The sequence below is a fragment of the Amblyomma americanum genome, chromosome 6 (genome assembly GCF_052857255.1).
Source record: "Amblyomma americanum isolate KBUSLIRL-KWMA chromosome 6, ASM5285725v1, whole genome shotgun sequence".
In the NCBI taxonomy this organism is placed as follows: Eukaryota; Metazoa; Arthropoda; class Arachnida; order Ixodida; family Ixodidae; genus Amblyomma; species Amblyomma americanum.
The window spans coordinates 77,030,531-77,056,023 of record NC_135502.1 but is presented as its reverse complement, the minus strand read 5'-3'; the positions used below and the strand labels follow the sequence as shown (position 1 = coordinate 77,056,023).

The window sequence follows — 25,493 nt, the reverse complement described above, 5'->3', positions numbered from 1 at the left end:
TCATGCGGGAGGGGACACCGTCACGGGGGATTCAGTGCCCCGTGGAGTGCATCATTTTCCGCATATGTACACATCGTACGAGGTGCATTCAAATTGCAAGCTTTCCTTTTTTTTTTTTCGATGGAGTTAGTTTTCATCATGTGGTCGGTCTCGAAAGATGGGGCCACTCATTATGCTTGGCGCTCGCAAAACATGAGCACCGTCCGGTTTTGAGTAATTCACACGACCCCTTTTAAGCCGTGTTTTATACAGCGAAAATGTCCACGTTTCTGCACGAAGAACTGCGTGTGCTAATCCGTTATCTCCAATAATGTGAAACGATATGAGTTTGCATTCATCGCTGTTGGAGTGAGACACGTAGTTAGTGCGTTACTAACGTGATAAACATACTCTCGTGGGCGCCGCATCTCAAAGAAGGCCGTACTTTTACTGGGAGCAAAACCGAAGGAGGATCGGGAACGTACCAGCGGGTCGCGTGCCATAATAACTGAAGTGAGAGAGATAAGCGGTTATGGGGGGACCGGCGACTGACCTCATGCACCAGAGACGAGTCTACATCGGCACCTGCGTGGAAACTGTTTATACCATCTTGCATAAAGTACACAAAGTGCGGAAAGTGTTCTCCAAATGAGCTCCGACCAGTCAGTTTTCTGCTCGAGGCTCCTTCGGTTTGGTCTCGCATTAAGTTCGGCCGGTAAACAGTCGCACCTACGAGCTCACATGTTTCACGTCCATTTCACTTGTTCAAAAATTTTCGTCGGGGCAATTTGTATAACGGTGCTGCTTGCATGGATTCTTTTTTTAGATGCAAGCGCCATGTGCTTTGGAACGGCTCTCTCGACGTTTTTCACAAGAGAAAGAACAAAAGGAAACGTGGCTGCGTCCTACGCCGACTTCCACTGTGGTTATTCACTTGTGACAAGGGATGATAACAGCTTAGGACCAATCATGAAGTCGCCGATACGCTGCTGTTCGAACACTGGGATGCGTATAATGCGAGAAGCGTGGGAAAATTATAGGTTTGTTGTCATCGTGGCGAAAAAGACAAAATTAACAGGGTTCCACTGTGCACGCATGCAGATTTGGCGCTGTTTCACTGTGCTAAGTCTGCAATTTTGTCGGATCGGAGGCTGGTGACACAAAAATGCGACTCATCAACGAAAGGAACTTTTTCTTTTTTTTTTAAGAAAGAGAGCATATCAACTAGAATATGATGCTGCTCTTCGGTCGGGAGATATAATGAAGGGTGGAGTGAATACTTGATATCTGGGGCTTTTTACGTGACTTTAAAATAAAATTAATTTTAAAACAGAAATAAAAGAGGAAGGGAAGCAGAGCGAATATTTTTAACACCAGACCCGGGATTTGATGCTATCGTTAATGTGCACCCACTTTCTTCTGATTCTGAACGAGTACAGGCCAGACAACGAGTTCATCTCCTCTAGGGGGCGTGGCATGCTCACTACTGCCAGCTGTTTTCATTATATCTTCTCGTAGTATTCTCAGCTGTAAACGCATTTTGGCGTTTGGATGGGCCAGCGATAAAGTATCGTTTGAGGTGCTTCATGAAATAAATAACTGACGCACTCGAAGTCCTTATCATGGCCCGACAAGACAGTACAGAGCCGTGTTGTGTGGAGAACTCCAGCTGCTCACTGGGAAGCAGACAAGGTGAGAGCTAGGTTGCACTTGTAGCATCCAAGTTTTAACGTTAACCTTTTCGCTACAGCCCAGTCAGGTAGACGAACACCGTCCAGGTGGCCGCGAAGCTTACCTGATACCCATCATATGTTGTCTAAATTCATTCTGAATATTTTTCCCCTTATCATACCGCAAGAGCGCGCTGCACCACACTTTCGGCTACCTTCGCCTATTGCAAACTTGTAAAGACGTAAGCAGGCTTATCCAGGGCCGTCAAGCTGCGGTCGGCGGACCTAAAATGCGAGGTGTTAAAGCAAGTATAGTGGTTTATTTCGCAAGTAATCCTTGCCCTCAATGGCTGGCGCATCGCTACACGAACGGCAAAAGCACAAGCACAGTGCCCGCAGCACAACAGGCGCGGTAAGATTTCGCGCTATTTGTCCCGCAGCCCACCGCTCCAGCGCTCTAGACAAGCACGCTAACCTCTATACACACAAGTAAGAACAGCGACGTCAGGCAGCCCATGAATGTAGATCAACAAACTGGAACTAACACTGTTCCCACTTCGAGTTATTGATCAATTCGCTCTCGCCCTACCATAAGCTTACCGTCCCGGTTAGCTCAGTTGGTAGAGCGACTGCTCCGGCGAAGCGGTGGACCCGGGCTCGAACCCCGGACCAGGATGAATTTTCCTTTAACTGCGAAGCTTCTGAGAAAGCTGTATAGCTTTGTTTCGTAGCCTTTTGGCTGCGCTTGGGTGGATGCTAATGAGTAATTCCTCCCTCATTACGAATGTAGTTCAACCAGTATTACACTCACTAGCGGGCGCACGCACCTGCAAAAATTTCTTTAGATAGTCTGTAGACTGTCCATAGGTATCTGTCTATAAAGTCTATAAACTATCTGTAGACAAATCCTAATAATAGTCTTTAGTCAATACAAATCCTATAGAGAGTTAATAGACAATCTATAGATTTATGGCCATACACTTTTATTAGACTTTGTCTACAGACAGTCTATAGACTGAATTTACACAAAAGAAATATCTATAGGAAGCCTATAGAGTCTATAAAACGTCTATAAGCTGTCTATAGAACATTTTTATAAGGAAACCAGACACGAGCTGAGAGATGTCTCGCAACAGATGCGCCTGTTATTTCCTTCCTGGTTTTACAAGCAACTTCACTCACATAGTTTACGCAGCAGTAACAGCCGATTACTCGTTCCGCTCACCCACGTACGCGCACGCATGCATTCACAAGTCGCAGGCTATACTCACGTTACGTATGCAACACCGTTGGCTGCGCGTGCACCGTGGTGTGTTCAGGGCGCGACCTGCATGCCGAGCAGCTACCGAGCTCTCACGAACGCAACTTCGAGGGGGCTCTGGGCATCTCATCGCTTATCGTAATCCGGCAGAGAAGAAGAAAGCGACGGACACGTTGTCATGAGTAAGCGAGAGCTGAACAAGCGAAAGCTTACGCTGGCCCAGCACTCCGCTGCTGCTTTATCGGGCTTAGGGGGCTACTTCTGTTCTTCTTTTAGTTATTTTCTTTAACCGAATCTCGGTTCTCTTTCCTTTCTTCCGCCGAGTTGAAGAGTCGTCCTACTTTTCCTTTCACTTTCCTTGGGGCCTCTGAAAAACCAGCTCTCGGCTGCCGGTGCTTCCTTCGGTTTTCTCTCTCTTTCTCTCTAATGTATTGCTTCTTTTTTAGTTCTTAAACGTCTCGCAGCCCCGGAGTTCGTTAAGCGGCCTATCGCTTCTCTTTTGTCCGCCGCGTCGCGCCGCTGACCCGTAAAATAGCTTTCGGAGTTTCCCGAGGGCACTCCGGTCGCGGGCCCCCTCCGATGTCTCCTCCCAGCAACAACGTCCTTTCTGGGACGAGCGCTGGTGTTACGTGCATTACGTTGTCCTCGAAGAGAGAGGGGGACGCCTCCTCCTTCGGGCGAACGATTGGGGCCCACGTGGAAACGTGCTTGCTGCTCGATAGCGTCGCATAGGGGAAGAGACGCGAGTGTCGACGAAGACCGCCATTTTCACAAAGACGTCTATAACACGGTACACCAGGAGACACAAAGAATAATGGAGAAAGAAAGGGGGAGGTCGAAACAGAGCCGGTGTTAATGTAATAACAATGGCTTTGCGCTCGATGAGAATGCGTCGTTATGAAGACGCCACGAGGAAGTGTGCTGGCATGTCTTTGGGCATGTAGATCACGCGTGGTCATTATTACGTGCGCGTGCCTCCTCCTCCATCAGTTTAGTGTGTGGTGCGGCGTTGCCGATAATGGACAGAGGAATGGAACGCGTTCGCTGTTGAGGAAGTCCCTCAGTTGAAGGTTCAACGAGCTGTTGCTGGACAAAAGGCTGAGCCGGAAGTTTCGCGCTAGAAAACAGTAAAGTAAGAAGAGATGAACAAGGATATACAATGTCTTCCGCATGGAAGAGGACTAAAGCTGTTACAGTGGTTAGTAGGTGTACAAAAAAGGCACGAGAATACTGCGTGCATGGAATGAGTAATGAGAAATGAGTAATGCCAATGAGTAATAACTCCCTTATTATACTATCCTTTGAAGGCAGTGGCTATATGATTCTATTTATCTTTGTCTAAAAATAAATAAGAATATGGCCTTCAGAGCAAAATGTGGACGCCAGGAGCTGCCCGCGAACGGTGTTCCAAATGTATATGGCCGAAAATTTCCTCGCCGCCTTTCTGTCTCTTTATCTCCAACTAGCTCCAAAATCTGGGAATTTCGCTCGAAAGGTTTAGAATTTCACGCTTATCGCCGTGTGACCGCACGTGCAATCAGGGCTCGAGTTAGCCGGACTTGGGGATGCCCAGTAGCTCAATTCCCTGACCACGCAGTCGTTCACGGCGGCGGTAAGTGGACTTCGCCGCGGTGTTTCTATAATTGCGAAGGCAGGGTCCCAGACCATTCGTCACAAGCGGCAGTTTTACTTTTTCCGATTGCGCGGCAGTATAGGCAGGGAGAGCCAAGACAGGAATACATTTTCCGAGTCCGCGGGTGGCGAAGGGCAATGAAACCTCCGAGCCAGATTTCTTTTTCTGGCTCGATTACGGGTCCGTTGCAGATAAGGCTGATACATTGCACACAAGTGCGCACACCCTTAGTTTTATCGGAGGAAAGAATCATTGCCGAGTGCTCTGCAGGCTCAGATGCGCTTAATTGGATCCGAGGCCCTTGCTTGGTGGGAGAGAACACGGTGTGCAGTTCTTTCCTGCGGGATATGTCATGACTGATGAAGAAGCTTGCTCTTTGCGCCTCTCTACTATACGGCATATATTTTCCCTGTGTAAATAAATACGTCTGATTCGGTGCGCTGAAGATTACGCCCCGCCGCGGTGGCTCAGTGGTTAGGGCGCTCGACTACTGATCCGGAGTTCCCGGCTTCGAACCCGACCGCGGCGGCTGCGTTTTTATGGAGGAAAAACGCTAAGGCGCCCGTGTGCTGTGCGATGTCAGTGCACGTTCAAGATCCCCAGGTGGTCGAAATTATTCCGGAGCCCTCCACTACGGCACCTCTTGTTCCTTTCTTCTTTCACTCCCTCCTTCATCCCTTCCCTTACGGCGCGGTTCAGGTGTCCAACGAAATATGAGACAGATACTGCGCCATTTCCTTTCCCCAAAAAAACCAATTATTATTATTATGAAGATTAATTACGTGGCCTACAAACATGTGAATAAGTGAGCAGCCTAACAGTAATCAATAAAAAGATAGCTATTTAATACCAGTTAAATAGCCTGCTATATATACTATAGTTAAATCATTTAACTGTAATCTGATGCGTACCGCCACGTACAATGTTATGCTGTACGTAGAAAGCGCTCTTCTAACTCAAAAAGCCTATTTTTAAAAACTGCTAACAGTCTTAGATGAAACACGCAGTACATGCACTATACACGCAGCCTAATTTTGAGTGCGAGGATAGAGAGGGTACCATTAAATCTCCCAACAATACATCACGGATGCTGTGCAAATAAATTTCTTCGCCATAGTCAGCCGCCGCGGTGGCTGAGTGGTTATGGCGCTCGGCTGCCGGCCCGAAAGACGCGGGTTCCATTCCGGCCGCGGCGGTCGAATTTCGATGGAGGCGAAATTCTAGAGGCCCGTGTACTGTGCGATGTCAGGGCATGTTAAAGAATCCCAGGTGGTCGAAATCTCCGGAGCCCTTCACTACGGCGTCCCTCATAGCCAGAGTCACTTTGGGACGTTAAACCCCCCATAAACCATAAGCCAAACCTTCGCCATACTCATCTTCGTAAACTTATAACTGCGGGTGCAATCGCCAGCAAAGGTTTATGAGATGCGGGTGAGTACAAAAACAAAAGTTATTTCGCAATACCAGTTTTTTAACGAAACGGCCGACCTTTACCATGTGGCATGGGCCTGCCGAAACAATGCGAGAATAGATACACTCAGGAACCCGACGCACGAGCAGTGGGAGTGCCCGCTCTCCAACCCTGACCCTACGCACCGACGGGGGTTGGTGGTGAGGGACCTGGCGGCATGCAGCGCAGTCCAGTGGCTTTTGCAATAGGGCAGCCCATCCTCCGTTACTGGGTATTTTCAATAAAAATTTTATTCATTCATTCTACGCTGCCACGCAATTTTACCGCCTGAAACGGCTACGGCTTTGAGGGGAGACATCAATACTCCATCCGCTGGCTCCAATACTAGTTGTGCCGCGAGGCAGCGTTACTATACATTTCCTCCCGAGCACACGCATCCCATAAGCATTTGCCGCCGACTGTACGCTTGGCGTCTACCTTGCGCTTATGACACGCAGTAGCAGATGCGGTGTTAGGAAAAAAAGTATGCAGCACCAGCAGTTAAAATTCTCTCAGGACGTCCCAGAAACTGACTTGCAGCCCCACGCTTTTGACGCCTCGCCTCAAGAGCTAATAACGCTGTTTCTTCGTGGCTGGCGCTTCAGTTGATGTTATCAGCTATGCCTTACAGTATACACTGCACAAATGATGCTAGAGGCGAGACCGTGTTCGCTTTAATCATACAGTCGCATCCCATTTTACCCCGTCAGAATTCCAAAACGCTTATAGCTTTCATTGTCTATTTGTCGAGTCATACGAGCATCAGATGGCCGCGACACTAAGAAACTTGTTACCAGAGCGGCGGCGACAGAAACTGCTGCTGTAGGTCGCCATCTCCATCTGAGATGGCGACCTACTCCTGCACAAGGCGGCCTTTCAGGTCAGCCGACAGTACAGCCTTGTCTCTGCCCGATAGAGTTCGATGCAATAGGTCACACAGTCCAGGAAGAGCAACGCACACTCTCTTGATCGCTGTGGAACGGTCGCTGTGACCTACACGGACGGAATGTGCGCGGATGGCTATTCGTTGGACGCTGAACGCCGATCGGTTGCACGGGGAACTGCCATATCAGGAGCCGAGAGAAGAAAAGCACAAATTTATTATGGATGTCTCCTTATGTTCCTTTTTTATTGCGATCGAAATGGATACCATGCGTGACGAGCTCTCTACCCTTAAGCGTGGGGCTGAAGATAATGCCCTACGCACATTACATGGTGTGCTTCTATATAGTAAAACAACACTGCCGACAAAGGTTTTATCTGTACAGTCGTGGCTGCGCTGTCAGCTGGACAGCAGATAAATACCTTCTCGAATTTCGCTTAGAGTGTCTTGCTGTGCGGCGTCTCACAAAGGGGGGCAAGCTTTTAAGCCGAAGTCCACAAACGAGAACAAATGTTTAGACTGCCGTCTCAACACATGAAGGGGACGCGTGCGTCCTCTTCAAATGCGTCTCAGTTACTCATCTGGCTTTTCTTATCATCGGTCGCTCCAGTAGAACAGATAACGAGCGATCTTCTAAAGTTGCAGGGTGGTCACCGAGGAGAAGGCACGGTAGTTGAGGGCAGGGAAGGGTGGGGTGAATGGGGATGAGACTCAGAAGTTTGATAAAGAATTTTTGTTTAAAATGAAGTTCGTTAAAACATTATCGACGCAAAACAGAGGCTACCATGCGGATAATTTTTTCCGGCTCTCGTGTACTGCACTCGGCTGACAAGTTTTATTATGATGATAATAACACAGCTTATCTACCCAGCCATGAGACTACAGTGCAAGTTAGAAAGAGGGAGAAAACGCGCTGATGCACACAAACTTGAATCAAGGCTCTTATAAGAACAGGCTGCTCTCATACCAGCATCACTATGAGAAGCAGCAGGAATTAAAAAGCATGCCTGACACAAGTCTCGGCCTTTCGGTGAGCTAAGTTATTGGTGGGTGTCCGACCATAGCAGTTTTTTTCCAGAAAATTAGACAACAGTGGGCAGTCGTATCCGTTGCGGTGCTCGATTCGGGCCCGAAGTTACTGCGCACGCTGGCTGGCTCTATAAGCCCGAAGTCTTTCCGGTCTGCTGTTGCAGTGCACGGTAGAAGCTCAGGAGAATAACTCTGAGAACTTACAAGACGTCTGTACCGCTAGCTCGCTTAGCTTTGTAAAGGCTACATATAGCCCGTAAGGCTACGCTTACGCATCGTGACTGAAGTTTCCGCTTTCATCGCTTTCTCCCTTTCTTTTTAGAGCCACGGAAAGAAAAATGATAGGTGTAACGTCAAGAGAGAGGAAGAGGGCACTGCCGAGTGGGTCAAAGATCAAACACGGGTTAAAGACATCCTAGTCGAAATCAAGAGGAAGAAATGGGCTTGGGCAGGGCATCTAATGCGAAGGCAAGATAACCGCTGGTGGAGTGGATTCCAAGGGAAGTAAGCTTAGTAGAGGGCGGCAGGAAGTATAAGGTGGGCGGACGAGATTAAGAAGTTTGCGGGGGTAGGGTGCCCGCAGCTAGCACAGGACAGGGTTAATTGGAGGGATATGGAAGAGGCCTTTGCTGTGCAGTGGACTTAGTCGGAATAGTGATGATGATGATGATGCACAAGCAATTTTCTGCGCTCTGAACTAACTATTAGATTTCATATAGCAAAGCGCCAAGCCTCGGTTTCAATAATAGTTTTTTTTTTCACTTTAATATCCTTATGCTTACTGCACGTATTTTCATAAATTTTTAATTTAGCTTCATTGTGAATTCGTTTAGCATGCACGCACGCCCACGGAATCGAAAGAAAAAACTTGTGTACAGTGTTCTGTATCACAGTATGAACTGTGAGCGGAACTGTTTATAACGTTTGAAAACGAAGATCTTCAGTAAATAATTTCTTTAAGTACTGATATTTCGCGCGAACTGTAGTTAACTAGGATAACCTACCTAACGGCGCAATTACATGAACTCAGGATCATTTGAAGAGCACCTAAAATAATTTACCTTTATTGCTTGCCTTTTTGTATGTGCGGTTTTGTACGCGTACCCACCCTGCCATGTTTTTGAGCATGACCGCAGTACGTGCAATAAAATCCCCGTGCGGGTGGAGAGAGGGCAGAAGCCTTCAGTGCTTATTTTGCTGTAAAGATGATCAAAACTAACTTTATTGCGATTTACGGCCCCTAGGGTTCTTGCTCTGAAGGCCAAGGTTTCATTAGTACAGCGCTGTGCGGAGTATAAACTTCAGTTTTGCCGTTGTGCGAGAGATGTAATATTCGCATAACGTATTCGCAGTTCCGTGATAAGCCTGCGAATAATACGTCTTATTTTTTTACTTATAGTGAAACACGAAATGTCATCGAGGAACATTCTACATTCAGCGTCACTTTTTTTTTCGCGCACGCATTTGTTGTGGGGACACAGTGCACATCTACGTGCGTCTGGCCAGGGCTTGTCCTTAGAAGGAAATTAGCAGAAAATAAAATAAGGAGAAAATAGCTCGACGGTTGCTACGAGTTCTGCGATGAAACGAGGAGACAGACGCAGAAAAATAAAAAAGCGACGCAACATAGATGCCACATAACAACAAGGAGCAGGAATTGTTGGCATTTTACGTTTCGGCGTTCATTCCAACTTCTAAACTTCACAATATAAGTACTGATTCACTCCTGCAAACTCACTTGCTTATGTAGCCGTAAATCACTGGAGCACGTACAAAAGGACACCATGGCGAGAATGCAATAACCTAACGCAGCCATGCGGGTGAAGAACCGTAATCACGTAGTTTTTTAATTAAGACAATTAGGGCATCGCATAACACGTTTTACGTGCTACTGCTAAGGTTTCAAGGCGCTCGTAACAAGCGATGCCGACCGAGTCAACCCGGTCCCCTCGCGCATACCCCGCTGATTGTACGTGTTTCTCATAGCGCCGCCCAGCCAGCCTGGCTACTTCTATTCGTGGTGTTCTTTTCTTTTCCTAGCCCCGATGGTAATGTGCCAGTGGCCGCTGGCGGCCTTGCAAGTACGGCCAGTTTCTCTCTGCCGGGTGAAGTGGCGCCCGAAGTGGGGGCCTTGTTTTCCTGCTCGAGCCCCGCTCTCGTCGGCCGGGTACACAGCGCTCCCGGCTATACGAGTGCGCGAAAGATTTCGGGCAAAGGCGCACCGATTCTTTTTCTTCCCAAAAGATTGCGTTCTCTAAGCAAAAGAAAAAAAAAACAAGAGCAAGAGACAGCACCGGCGAGGGCTCTTCGGCGGAAACCTACTGAGAGAAGAAGCAACGAAAAGTTAGAAAGACGGCAGAGCAAAAAAAAAATAAAATAAACGTGATGAGGGAACGAAAAACAACGAAAAGCTCGCTCCGTTCCGCCTGGGAAGGTGCGTTTCTTGTTTGGTATATTTTAGATCGAGAACGCGGAAGCCGCGCAACTACTCGGCCTCTGCCGGCTGCAGAGTTGCCGGCACGATTGAAAATAGCGACAGTAGAACAGTGGGTGAGTATGGCGGAGGGCCTCGCTTCCGCGACGACAGGAAAGGGACGCAGCGCGCGTTCGCGCGGATTATGTAGACGACCTCCGGTGCCGCGTGTGCTTCACCGGAGGAGGGATCCGCGCGATCATGCCTCCGGCTCCGGATGTGTGTAATGCACCGAGCGCGACTTCGCGTGCCTCTGTATGTGTGACGGTTGACACGCCATGGCCTCGGCACATGCAAGGCTCCAGCGGTAGCGAACACGCGCTGACTTCGCGAGTTTTCCAGCGAATCTGAGCTTCCGGCCGAAATACTCACTGACCGCGGCGGGGCCGTCGTTTGCATCACCTCGGCTTCACCGTGACGCAATGCCAAGCGCTGCGAATGCCTGCGAAGAAAGCTGGCTTGTACCGCAATTTTCCCTGGAGTGGATTTTCTTTCGTTCTTCTTGCTCACTGTCTACTGGACAGACGCAACTTACGTGGAGCTTTCTACGCTCCGTGGACAAGCGGATGGCTGTAGCGCAGGTCGCGCTTTAGCGGAGACCTTGACCAGAATGATGAAAGAATATAGTAATGAGTCGAAAAGGTGAATAACAATGGCGTGAAATACAGTGCGTATAGGGGACAAGGTTTCAAGTTACTTTGTCTTTTAAAAGTCGTAATTTGTTATGTTTCAGTTTTATGACCGGTATTCTGCGGAGGAACCCGTATTTGTAGATGAAACGATGAAACGGTTCTTCCACGGCGTTCCATTCTACGGTAGTTAACAAGCAGATTGCCAGGACAGTTCGCGCCGTATGTCAACTGCTTTGTCACTTGTGACGAAGCTAGCAGCAGTGAGTCAGAGCACAACAAATTCGCACATAGAGCGCAACGATATTTCATGCGACCTATTTCATGTCACTTGTAATGAGGCTCTTGAATATGTACGGACAGCGCATGTGGAATTATTGCACCAGCTTTGAAAGGATGACATCTGTGCTAAAGCTATTGCGGACCGCTTAAAACTGCCGATAACGAAACGCATTGCCGAAGACCTTTTGCAGGCGGAGGGCCACTTTAGATTTCTGGGTTGCAATTACAGCGGCCAGATTTCATGCTGGAATGCATGACCGCCCTGTAAGCGTATAAGAAATATTTTCGCCAAAGAGGCTGGCAGGGTCGTATTGGATTACAGGCCGAGTCAGGTGGCAGCGAGATGTATCTTTGCATAGGATATAATTTTTAGCTCTCTCTTCCTCTCTCCTCCCCCCCTCTCTCTCTCTCTCTCTCTCTCTCTCTCTCTCTCTCTCTCTCTCACACACACACACACACACACACACACACACACACACACACACACACACACACACACACACACACACACACACACACACACACACACACACACGCACGCACGCACGCACGCACACACACACACACACACACACACACACACACACACACACACACACACACACACACACACACACACACACACACACACACACACACACACACACACACACGCACGCACGCACGCACGCACGCACGCACGCGCGCGCGCGTTTGTCTGAGAACACGTATGACTGCTAGAGACGAGTACAGACGTGTTATGTTGGCTATAACTTCTTACGTTCACCAGTGGACAAATGCGCTCATTTCGGAATGTTTTAATGTTTGCAGAATTTGTTTCTAGTTGCCACATATATCCATTCATTGCAAGATTGTTCTAAGCAGAAGAATACTTCGCAATGAAAATACCTATTTGATCTACTAGCTAAAGTCGCACTGTCTCCATGATTTGAGACACAGACGCATTGAAAATCGCCCAAAACAACTAGCCGTCACGTCTCAGACGACTGTCGAGCCAAAAGGTATATATCTTAGGTAAAAGCCAGTGAGAAGCAAGAAGCAAAGAAGCGCACATTAGAAGCTATAAGCATTGCTACATCTGAGCATTGGCTATCTTCCTGGTTATTCGCAGGACCCTGCTTGTATATCTGCTCGTAATAATACCACCGCAGACGACCTAAAGATTGGGACGAAAGGTCACATGCAAGCCGTCACGCGCCCACAACTAAGCCACTTCTCCCGCGGCATCTTCCTCAAGCCCCCACGCGGTTTGCGTCACTACCTTTAATGGATACTCTGCACCGGCCAACTCCGCAGCGAGTTGGTCGTATATCAGCGCTAATAAACGTCTCACGCTATAGGCGCGACGTAACTCGCGCATTCCTTCCGTGCTGTCCGCAGTATGTACTTATCCGAATTCAGTTCCGCGTGTCGGGTGCTCTTCCGCCAACGGAGGCGGGGTCTTCTTCCCCGAACCAGCAGCAGCGGCGGGACATTTCTCGGTCTTCCGACATCGCGTGCCTCGACGCCCGTAAAACTCGAGCGGCCGTGGTGATTGCGGGGGTCATTCTGCACGGCGCTCGGTTGGTTGGGCACGGCTGCCGAACCACGAGGCCGGCGCATTATTATTTACGAGACGTCCTCTGCTTCAGTGTGCGAATCGCACGCTCGTCCATTTGTCATTTTCGGTGCCCCCCACCGCCCCGCCCGTGCAGGCCCGACAGCCGTGCACTTCCTCTGGGCCTTTCCCCGGTTGCGGGTGATTCGACGCGCGATTTTCGAATCTCTCCCCGGGCAGTGCGCGCAGCCTGTACAGATCTCGACTGAACGCTTTCGCGTGCGTGCATCTACTGAATGGCCGGAAACGAGTGCATGCCGTGTATCAGGGTGGACCGGAAGTCTTTATCTCTTATTTGTTTTGGCCCTGGGGTGTCCCCCCAACCAGTCGTGTTCTATTGACCGCGTTACGCAACTGTTGCCGGTGACCTAATGTGATTCAGCGCCGACCTGCGGTCCATATTTCATGCAGACGTCTGCGGGGAGACTGGTTCAGAATGGGCACGAACACCCGGTTCACGAAGGGGTGTGCACTGCGGTGACCCTAAGCCAGTGAAAAGCTGCGTTATTCAACTTTCGTTATGCCTAGTAATACGATCTGCTATCTCCTGTGCACTTAGCCACCTTAGCAGGAACACAAGCGTCCATCTTCTGTTTCCTCTGCGTTTGAAGCCCCTTCTGCGTGATAATGTTTTATCATGGCTGTGAAGCCATTTGAATATTGTTGAGGATTCCTGCACGTGATTAGTTACGATGGCAACTAAGTACATTACATTCTGCTTTCTCTTGATGAAATTTTAATTTCTTGCGTGGATTTAATTGCGGCTAATTGATGCATTCCTGATTCCCTGTACACTGTTGGCTCATTAAGGCGCTAAAATATTTCCATGGTTTGCCGAGACTGAAAAATCTGAATGAATCTAGAGGCCACACGAGCGTTAGTAGCAACAATAAACTGCTGGGCTCTCGCGTTGTCACAAGTGTAGAAAAAAAACGCATTGTAGCTCGTAGCATGGAATTAAGCATGGATCATGATCGACCAGCTTAGACTCGACTATCAAAGCGCATGTGCTTTATTCAAGAATTATTAAGTATTGAATGTTCCTGGGATTATATTGTATGCCGTGCAGGTTTCCTGCAGAACTACAAACTGTACGGTGTCCAACAGGACCAATATTTTACGTACAAACAACCTGCTTGTGAGCCCGTCCACAGACGACCCCCGCACCTATTCATTTGGCTACACTACAAATGACGATTCCCTTGAAGACACGTGGGTCGTTTGATACACTTCCATACTCCTAGCCGCCAGAAAATATAATGAATATAATGAAAACTTTGTAGGCAATGCAGTCTCAACCATGGGACAATCTTTTCGGTTTATCCGTCACATAGCAGGCTCACAATTTGTGGTATAATACGTTTCTGAGCTCGTCAAAACAAAATAACATTTCCCCTTCGATGCCATAGACATAGCTTCAAGAGAGAAATTTCCACCCAGGTCGTTTTCCAATTCTCCTTGGAATGAAATAACGGGCCGGTAATGAAAGCATTGCAGGGAGTTTCAAACGCAACGATTATTTACAGCGAGAGCTGTAAAGGGCACGTTTTTCCGTTCTGGGGCCTTGGCGTTGGCGTAACACTGCGCTGCGTTGACTGGCCAACTTGTAGTGACGTCATGCGGGGCGTCGCTGCATGCTGTGATTTCTTGCAGGGTATATATCCTGTATTGGGCACTGAAAAGTTTTAGAGCGCAGCTCTTATTAAGCGCCCGTCCGTGGGTTGAGCCGCGTCGCTGCCGTCGTTGTAACCGAGCCAAACCATAAGTAAATAAATAAATAAACATTGCCGCGACTGGGATTGAAACCCGCAGCGCCGTGAACAAATGAGCTTCGCTGGCCACTGCACGAGAGCACTATGCTATCGCCGCTTTTTTTTTCTTTATTGCATGAATATACACATCAATAAAATATCGCAGTTGCCATTCCCCTTGGCAGACAACCGTGTCTAATGGACTTTCATTACAACAAGTTGGTCCATCAGACTCAATACATCATCCGCATTGTCCTGCTGCTTCAGGACTTCTCTTAATTTATACATATGTTCGACAAAATAATCACATACCGATCGTGCATCCAAGTCACAATGTCTAAAAGCCATTCTACTCCTCCAAATGCTGTGAAGGCCCAATAACATAATCTGGTCATACTGCGCAACATCACTTTCAGCGGTCAGGTACCGAATTCCGCGCGGTGTCAATGGCAAGTCTTTTTTTAGGGTTCTCTGCAAAACATCCCAGTAGAACACCGCATCCCAACAATCCAGGAACACGTGTTCTACCGTCTCTGGCTTTCTACACAAGAGACAGTTTGAGCCCCAAGGAACAAAAAGGCCCTTTTCCTCTAGCCATGTTTTTACTGGAAGGGTTCCTGTATGCAATTTGAAAAAGAATGTTTTAACACCGGGGGCAACAGTCATATTCTTAACTCGCCTGAGAACGTCTTTTCCAGGGCCTTCACAGTATAGGGTGCTATCGCCGCAGCTGATCACGTCTCGTGTTAAACTGGGACACACTCTCGCGCTGTGCACTGCACAACGTCGTATTCTTCAACACTGCTGTCGGACTAATATACACATTCTCGCGTGCTGTTCGTTGCTCACCGTCTCCATCAACTAATACTTTTATCGAACTAATATCGTCGCCAGACGTGCCGACGACCCAGCAAAGCAAAACAATGAGCCTACAGAGCCTGAGACACCGACAGAGCTGCACTCAAATTTCGCATTAGGGAGAATCGTAATCGTCCTTCGAATATTTTTGCGAATGCAGACGACTGATTTCCAGACGCGTCTCCTTCATAGCGCATGCGTAGCACTTCAAGAGAAACCATTGAGGGGAATGTGAAGAAGGAGCGCCTACTGAGGTGCATGCACGTCATACGGCGATGAATACAGGAAATGCAAGCTTCCTCTTTTTTTTTTGTTTCCTACGACGAGGAACCTTCTTCGAAGCTGGCAACGTCGTCGTCGTTGTCAGTAACCGATGGCTTGGTGACGTCCTTCTGGTTACTGAAAATGATTTTCCCTGCAGCCAATTAGCGTTTGGTATATGGCGTCAAACCATCACGTAATCAATTCTGATCATTTATAGCGGTTCTCTGCCGATACTAACTCTCCTCCCTCTGCGCCTTAATGCAATTCCGTCATTATCTTTCATAATCTGGTGCTCATGAGACACGAATATCCAGAGCCATGTGTGTTTGAATGAGCAGCCGCGGAGATGGCCCCCAATTGGGTTTGCGTATTTACTCCGCGGCGCCATGAGTGCCAGAGAGAGTAGTATACTGTCGATGTCAAAACTTCGCACTCTGAAACAAGCAAAGAAAAAGTGTCGAAATTTTGTTTTCTTTGCTTCTTACTAAAATGTAGCTTCGCCTAAAAGTTCCGTGCGATCACACCATTTTCGAACGTCCCGTAGCCCGCACCTCCAATCCGGCCGCGCAAGAGGGGCTCGGAAAAATAATAACGATAAGCGGGACGCCTAATGCGTGTAGTTGGCCCCAGCGAGAGAGAGGTAGGTCCGTTCTACTCTACGTGTAGTGCGGCCCCCTTTCCCCTCGACTCTGTTGTGCGGCCGGTTTCCCTCTCTATAAGCCACTTGGTGCGAGCGCAGGCATGCGCTGGCTGTCGCTATCTGATGGGGGTGCGTGTCGGCGTTTCCCCCGCGACCCGCGTGAGCTTTGGCGAGCCGCGCACACAGAGCCGGGTATTGGGCGCGCTCGAGAAATCGGCCCACTTCGGCGCCCTACTAACGAAGAATCTGCAGCGGGAGAGGGGCACACGGGGGGTTCCCAGAGGGCGGGGGACTAGTCCGAGCCAGCAAGCGGGCCTGGTGAGGGCACTGCCGAAGGGCGCCCCAGTATGCACACTGCACGAGAGACCTACATCAGCACAAACTTTCGTGCAGTGAGGGGAAGCCGGAGAGAGTTGTTGCGGAGGAGGGAATCGGTGCCGGTATACACATGGCAAGTGTTAATGCGCGTTAGTTGTTAGGAGTAAACTCGAAGACCACTCTGCATCCTCCCGGTTTGCTCTCTCTGTCTCTTTTGTACTGTGTTCTGAGATTTATTCACTGTGGGCTAAAACAACACTGGAAAATCTGAGCAAAGCAATAATATAAATGTGTATTAGCAGCTCAAGTCTCTAAGATAAACGAACGGCTCAAAGAACGAGAGCTCGTTTCGCGTGGGGTTGTTCAGTTGCGCTGCAGCTGAACATGCTGTTCCACCAAAGCCACCAGCGATTCTGGCTTGCTTTCCGAACGATGTATGCAACTTGCGAGACGGGTTAACGGAGGTCGGTGCGCCTCTCTGGCATACGTGTGCGCGCATAGGAGAGATATATGACCCCAAGTGTGACCCGCACAGCTGACCCGAACTCTGCCACGCGTGCCCGGTCAGAAGCACCGGGTCGTTCATTTGTGGGCTCGTCAGTGTTTGGTATTATTCCGATTGAGGCAGGTCATACACGAGAAATCGTGATGTCTTGAGCACTAGCTCCGTCGTGCGCCCACAATCGATAGTCGATACGCTATGGGATACAAGCAAGCTTCGTGACACTTTCTTAATCAGCGAACGCCGTGTGAATTGCTGACTTGCACCAGAAACATACCAGGACGGGCGCACGATGACAAAGTGCCACGATGAGGCACGCAGCAAGATGGGGACACCAGATAGTCACACGGAGGCCGTTAGGCAGCACAGAAGAGACGAAAATGAGGAATTAAGCCTTCAAGTGCCTAAACAAAATGCATAAAACAGGCACGTAGCCAGGATTTTACAGCGATAGCTGTTAGGCGCCCGTCCATGGCTTTCTCGTCGTCGGCGTAACCGGTCAACCTGGGTCGCATAAGCCTACGCGTGGCTCTGCTTGGATCAGCCAGTGCAGGGGTGAATCACGTGACCACCACACCAGTGGTCACGTGACTAAACGCCTGAATTAAGCTAACTGTATATTGTCGGACCAAGTGGCTTCTGTGAATTGGTGAAAAGGAGTAGCCGGAGCCGCTATGCGACGCCAACCTCTCCTGTATTGTTCATGTCAGTAAAATAAATAACTAAACGCCTAAACAGCTATCGCTGAACCTCGCGTTGCATAGTCGTAACCGTCCTGTGAGCATTTTTTTTTTTCGGGAGAGGCCTATGGTAGTTTTGCCCCTGGGGGGAGGGGGATGAATTTTATTTACGGGAGGGGGAGGGAGGCCTAGGGTCCTCCCTTCGATACGTGCCTGGCATAAAGGACGACTAAACAGAAAACTCAGATATATCAAATGAATATCCAGAATGGGAACCGGCATACCATTATTGAACCGCTTCACATTTTCCTGTATTCCCCCGAACCGGTCCCATCCCATTGCCGTTCGCGATAAGAAACATTTGAAGACGCAAACAATTTTTTTTCGTTTAGCTGCCCCAGACGTTCTGTTCTCTTGCGCAGAAATATGGCTGAATGTGGCCACTGAGAAGGATAATTTACGGCACTAGAATCAGAGGCCTGTCTTCTCTTTTTATTTTATTTTTTGAGGCTCAGAGGCTGCTGAGGAGTGCCACAGTGCACCTCTATAAGTAACCACATTACTCAGTTAAAGTAGGCACTTCTTGATTGATTTCTGATCCATAACGTGGTCACGGAGCGCTGCTGAACAGCCATTCCTTCCAGGCAAGTTTAAACGCTTCGTTAAAAGCTCTCAGAATGAGCGTGACTGACATAGTCTGAATGTCTCCGGATTCCTCGAGCGCTTCTCGAGCTCCACCCGGACAAAGTAAAGCTTCGTGACCAACGAGGAAAAAGAGCGGCTCACCGAGCGAGCGATAATGTAAAGATATAGGGCGAGAAGCGAAAGTGAATGTGTTTGTCGTCTTCGTCAACACGGAACTCGGGCAGGCGCGTTGAAGGTCCGAGGACGCTTTCTCCCCCCCAGAAAAGAGCGCGGCGAATAAAAGGGAGCGGTCCGCATTGTGCGCGCAGCGCGGACTTAGCGGTCGGCTGACCGTATACGCAACATGGCTCACATCGTCACTGGATCCGTCGCATGGCAGCCAATTAATGACTGACCTGGATCTTTTCATGGCCTCTGAGGCACAGCGGCCTCACAGTGGGCCAGTGGCGCGACTCAGCGCTAGAAGGATGCGAGCATGGGCCAGTGCTCGCGGTATCATTAAAGAACGAACAACGTGTGGTTATTATATCTCTAGCTGCATACGTTGTCACTGGCCGGTAAATAGGGGCCCTTCATGCAGACTGAGGAGTATTACAAGACATATCCTCACTCGGCGCATGTACCGTCCAGAAGATAGCGGGTGCTACACTGTGTCTTGTATATAGCCTATGCAGGCTTTGGGACAGGCCGTGTCAAATCAAATCAAATCAAACCAAATTTATTTCGACATTGGTAAAATGTTGATGGCTTCCCTGAAAAAAAGTTTGAACACAACTTGACAGGGTCAGGGAGCCATTTCGTCAGCAGCGACTTTCTTTACATGCGCAGTACAGTTGTTGAAATACAAGTGAATATTGCAATAGGATACATGCGCTCAGTTCATCAGCAAAAATTAGTTAGAAAAGAGAAAACAATCTGCATAACAGTAAGACTGCGCTACAAACGATAGGAGTTAGTGCTATAAAGCGTTGTACGCGTGAGGTGCCGATGACAACGCAAACAACACATTCACTCCGTAAGTCCAATCACACTATTTTCGCGACAAAATCAAAACTAAGTACTAAGAAAATTGCCCAGCAACAAATATGTCGCGCAATGCTGTACGAGTTAGGTTAATGGAATAAAGGGCGATATGATTTAGACTGCCGTATCACAAAAAAAAAAAAGATACCGGCTTGGGTCCTCTGTCACGAAATTATATGACCTGTTGAGAAACGTTGTGACCTTGCGACGTCATCGGAACCTGCCCACCGTGGCAGGCGGCAACGTGCCGACCGGACTGTGAGCGAACTGGCCACTTTTGCCAAGTTAAATGCAGTCGAACCTGCCCACCGTGACGCTTCGCATGAGCCTTACGGGATCTCGGGAAGAGCAACCTAGGTCTCACAAACCCACTGGTCTCACTCTGTTTGAAACAGCCACCTGTCCCCTAACAGCTGCACCATTGCGCCAGTAGTGGTATGAGACTCCCCGCGATCCGTGAATGAAATTGAGAGGGTCATGACGTCATCAACACCACGTGACCAGCAGTGGACCAATCATAGGGCATCGCCAAATTTGAAAACCCGAGGCCCCCAAAGCTTGGAAGTGTGCCCAGCAACAAAAGTTCGAAAGGACCCCCAAAATTTTAAAAGTATAGCCCACCTCAGAAAATGGATTAAGATGGATTAGTGCCCATGGGATAATCAGTGGAAGGTACTCGGACATTCTAGAAGGTGATGACTCACGCATACCACATAATTATGGACAATAGAACCGGTTGCAACTGGAGTTTTGGCCGGAAAATTGCAAGAATAACATTAGACACTCATTATAGGCATCGTAGCAGACAACCTAAATGCTATTGCATTTTAACGCGATAGCGTTAAAGGCCCCGTTATGCAGAAAATCCAGCGTTGGCGCTGTCGGCGTCTGCGTTGTGAGCAATAAATATGGTGACTCAGGCAGCCAACCTCGGAGAAGCAACCTAGGTGGGCAAACTAGGTCACGTGGCGTGGGGTCTTCACAACCTACCCACCGGATTGTGAGCAAACTAACCACCCTGGCAGTTAACTTAATGGTTGATTGCGGGAGGTTGCTCGGGAAGAACAACTTGGGTCGCAAAGTGGCAGCACCTGCCATCGCAGGGCAGTGGCGCATCCCTTAACCGCTGCACCATTACGCAATAAGTGATAGGAATACTCACAGGGACATATGATTGCAAAGTTGAGAAGGACCAATTCCGCATATATGGGCATTAACTCATTAACTCTATCGTGTCATAGGCGGTCAAAGTCGCCGTTGACCGCCTCCCCACAGTGCGACAACGTGACTCACAGCTTTAACCCCCCTCCTCCCCCCTCCCCCACGCCTTTCGCATCACAGTTATTGTTGTTTTGACCTCCTTATACCCTCAATGCATACTTAAGAACGCTAGCCACTGCCCCCAATCACCCCTGATGAGAGAGCCGAGCCGGCTTCGAAACATTGGGTTTAAAATTAAAGTTTTTGGTTGGAGATGTGCAGAGTTTATTATAAGTCTTCAAACTCAACCAGACATGCAAATCTGTCAAAATGTTTAGTTTTCAACGTCCACGAGTGGAATGATTGTGAGATCGGAACGAGCAAGCGGAACACTCTCTTTCTTGCATGTACAACATGGAGCGAGTGTCGCTAACGGGCGGCTTTGAATTCTGAAACAAAGCCGGGATCCTGTGCATGTATTCCAGCCACACCAGGTTCACCGCACCCAGCCCACACGCGTTCTCTCCGGCCGCTACACATACACGCGCGTGTTCTACATGCGCCACTCCTTTGCCGGCTCCTCCGCCCACCCTGCAGAGGCAAGCACCGCCTACACACTTTTTTTTTCTCCACTCAGAGTTTGCATTTTGTTCAGGCCTCACCAACATCGCCGCCTTGTTCTCGGAGGCCAGGCCCCGCTAATGGTCCGCTCTCGTGATCGAGCCCGGAGAGCAGCGCAGCACAAAACGCGCGCGCTGAATGCGCAGTGTGCTTTTCCTCGTCTCTGTTGTTGCGCGTACATGCGCGCGAGAGCGCCGAGAAAAGAAGGCAGACGATGACAAGCTAACATCTAATCCGGACATGAGGCGCGCTGCCTCGAAGAGCATACAGTTTGTAGAGAGGGCGAGATGTGTTGAAGAGGGAATTGTGCTTTGAGAGATGGAAAGGAAAATTTACTTTTCACTTTGAGCCTATCAAGGTCAGCGCACGGTGGGTTCGCCGCCCCACTTAGGCGCTTTCATGGCCTCGAAAGAAATAAAGGCTAGAGGGACGAAAGTATAAAGGAGGGGTGTGATTATTCTGCGACTAGAGGCTTAGTGGAACATCGCCACCTGAAAAAAATTGCAGTTTTAGAGCAGCAGTCTCTTGCTTTCGTGTCGGGAAACACACCCTACGTCACATCCCCGATCAAATTCACTATATGACCGATGGCATGCTCTGAGGAGCGGCGCGAACTCACTTTGTTGTCTTAGACAATAAACGCATGACATGAATTCAGGAATTTCCTATCAAACCCATCTAGGCGAGGTACAGTGAAAAGCAGGCCTGAACGAATTACTACTCAAGTGAAAGTTCGCTGAATGGAAATGGGGCTTATTGTACTTAAAACTTTGTTCTTTAAATAATACTATTAAAACTCCACGTACGTAATGTGTAAGCTACCACTTTTGATGGCATGAAGCTAGTATTCTGCTGAACGCTGGCATGCAGTGTGCGAGTTCTTTTGTGGTTCTGACACCTTCCCTGGCACAAATCCTTGATGAGTGGCTAAAACATTTAGCTTCTCTAGACACATTAATTAGTCTCTCTTGCTGAACCGCTTGCGAACATATGACTGCGGCTGAGGCAAACCAGTGTATGCATGGCTACTATTCAGGCTGCAAGCCAAAAGAGTAGACGTACTAATGTAAAGAACATAAAAATACATTACTTAGTTTCGCAATGCAATGAAGTGCTGCTAAGTATAGCAAGCGACGCACTTTCCTGCTTGCAACGCCGGCAGTTGCTTTGACGCATTCTGACTTGAAAGAATTAGTACTTCAGTGCTTTCCTAAACGTTTCCTGACCTTAAAGTTGCAGCATGGCGAAATTAGTTTAACTCAATCTTATTTTAGTTGGATGCAACGATAATTCGGCGGGGATTTCCCAAAAGTTCGTCCATCTGAAAAGTTTGTTCAAGTCACGTTCGTTCAAGTGACGTTCACTTCCCAACAAAATAGGTTCGGCAGCTTTGCTCTGAATGGTTTAATTTGACGTTATTGAGTTGAATAGGCAACGTCACACTAGTCACGCTAGTAAACGGACTTACGTGATGTTTGTATTCCATAAGAAGATACGAGCAGCTTCGACACGCCTTAAAATGCTGCACGCTGGTGACGCAAAGGACTACGTTGAAGTTTTTTTCTTTAACTCTGTAACAGTTTCCTCCGCAGGCCTACAGTTTAACATAATGGTTCTAACTTAAGGTTTCACTTTTAATGTGACGTTTGTTTTTTTAGTTCGTGGAAGAGGCATACAAACAACCATGGGTTATCCTGGCCTCATTTACTTCTCGACAAAACATGCGTGTTCGCGAGTCGAGGTTCGTGTTACATGCGCAAAACAAACACTCGGACGCAGTGCAGTAACACGTACGCTATAGTTACCGCATTGAGTACCTATTGTTGTATCTTTCGCGCCGGTTATGATTTTCGGCGGCAGTTCAATAATATCCTACTTAGTTTCTCTTACGTTCTGAATGCCTTAAATGGCAGGTTCGTTAGGTCCGTTCGCAGTCTCGGGTAACAGAAATTATCAAATTCTACCGAGTGTGCCAGTCCGTGAAATTAAAATCGAAGAAAGGCGTACACCGCTCTAGTGAAGGCATTCGCATCTATGGTGCGTATAGCCTACACGGATGTCAGGTGCTGCTTTACGCCACGCCATATCCACTCTGACTGCCAGCAGTGCACCATTTCCCAGGCTGAACTGAAAATGATAAAGAGGATACTGTAACTTCGGACGAACTGAATATGCATGCAACATTCGCTGCTTATCTATGCACGTAGCATGGCGCATCCCTGCGGCGTCACATCCCCGGCTGGAATTCGTGCGCGCGGATCCCACCGGAAACTTCCCAAGGCGGCCCCCCGCAAGATTCCCACGGCCCCGAGAATGAAGTGACAAACGCCGAACCTCTTTTACGCGCTCGAAGAGACGCCGCAACTGCGTTCTCAGTTTCTGCGCGACCACGCAGCTAGGGACGTCCTTATGCTTGGCCATGTGTAAGGTAACCAATCGGGTATCACCGCGCCTTCCCTCTTACCCTATTGAAAATGTGTATAAGTTTGAGTAGGGCAGCAAATAGGATTATGGCACATTTTAATTATAGATTTAACGTCCCAAAGCGACTCAGGCTATGAGGGACGCCGTATTGGAGGGCTCCGGATAATTTCGATCGCTTGGAGTTCTTTAACATGCACCGAGATCTCTCAGTACAGGGGCCTCTAGCCTATCGCCTCCATCTAAACGTGACCACCGCGGGCGGGATCGTACCCGCGACTTCCGTGTACTGCGCGATGTCAGTGCACGTTAAAAAACCTCAGGTGGCCGAAATTATCCGTAGGTTTCTACTACGGCGTCCATCATAATGGCCTGCGTAACCTCTGAAGCCTATGGACACATCGCTCCTCTCTGAGGATTTAATCCTCGGCGCTTGGCCATATAGTTTTGGAACTGTAAAGGCAACGCGAGCGCTCTCACGCTTTTTGAGCGACACGGACCTTGTCTCGCGTTTGTGATGTCAGAAAGTGTGCCTTGTTTTTTTTTTAAGTAGTTTTTCATTTGCCTCCTCCCATCATCATCGTCCCCCATCGTGACCTTCTTTTATCTCCTCTTCCCGTCCCCCAGAGCAGAGTAGCAGGCCAGATATTTATTTTTCAGGCCAACCTCTCTGCCTTTCCTATCAATAAACCCTCTCTCTCTCTTGGGACGTTAAACCTAAACAAGCAAGCCAAATGTGCCATAATCCTATTTGCTGATCCATTCAAACCTATACACGTTTTTCAGAAAGGAATTCTCTCTATTTTTCTGATGCCGCTAGGGAGCAACGCACACAAGAAGCACCGAATGCACTGTTCGAGACGAGCTCATCGAACAGGCAGCTAGCTCACTGCCGTACACGTGATTCACCAACACAACAGTGGCGACGACCTCAGTGAAAGTCATAGTGTCATCGCAGCACGCCAGAAGGAAGCGACGCACGATTCGCCTGCCACGCACTCCTCTCCGAGTCCGTCTTCCGTGTAAATGCCCCTCCGCACCCTCCCCCACCTTTCAACTGCGTATCTGACGGCGAACAATCGGCGACTCGCTCCCGGGGAAGCGCGATTGCGAGCGCGCGTCAGCCGTCTGGCGTGCTGCATCCGCCTCGGAGCGGGAGGAGGCATCGTCCTCGGCGGAGCAGCGTCAGCTCGGCGTGACGTCGCCGCCGCGTCAACGCCGGGCTCTCTTTTCCTCCAGCCGCTTGTCGCGTCGCGGTTGCCGTCGAGTATAACGAGAGGGAAACACGCGAGCAACAGCTTGCGCGGGTTGAACGGGGGTCGTCGGCACCGCCGCGCCGCTTCTTAGGAAAGCCCCGTCTGAACCGCGTGGCCTGGCTGCAGACCTGCACGCGCGCGCCGGAGTGCGCGCACGCGGATCTGCGTCGTGAAGCAGGCAGTGGCGGCTGCGTGGCTCTGAAAGGAATGTAGAGAAACAAAAGCCGGCAAAATGGCGCACTCCATCGTCCATCCAGATGTTTAAGTCTGCACGGACAAAAGAGATCCACCCACCCACAAGGCAATTTTCCTCCGAAACAAACAAACAAACAAACAAACAAACAAACAAACAAACAAGCAAACACACACACACACACACACACACACACGGAGAGAGAGAGGGAAGCGAATGAGATCGGATCCGCCCC

General features: G+C 49.0%; 1 protein-coding gene and 1 non-coding gene across 3 annotated transcripts in view; one reads left to right on the top strand and one right to left on the bottom strand.

Annotated features, from left to right (window-relative positions):
• LOC144093745 (serine protease 30-like) overlaps positions 1-25,493 on the bottom strand; it is a 75,300-nt gene that overhangs the window by 36,890 nt on the left and 12,917 nt on the right. Inside the window, exon 1 of one of the 2 annotated variants that reach the window (XM_077627426.1) lies at positions 2,921-3,021. The exons of the other annotated variant lie outside the window; for it this stretch is intronic. The gene's annotated coding sequence lies outside the window, so the exon portion shown is untranslated. Of the gene's footprint in view, positions 1-2,920; positions 3,022-25,493 lie in introns of those variants that run through there. 2 annotated transcript variants of the gene reach the window in all.
• On the top strand, positions 2,252-2,325 carry TRNAA-GGC (transfer RNA alanine (anticodon GGC)). Its single transcript has one exon. It is a non-coding gene; the product is annotated as a tRNA-Ala (tRNA).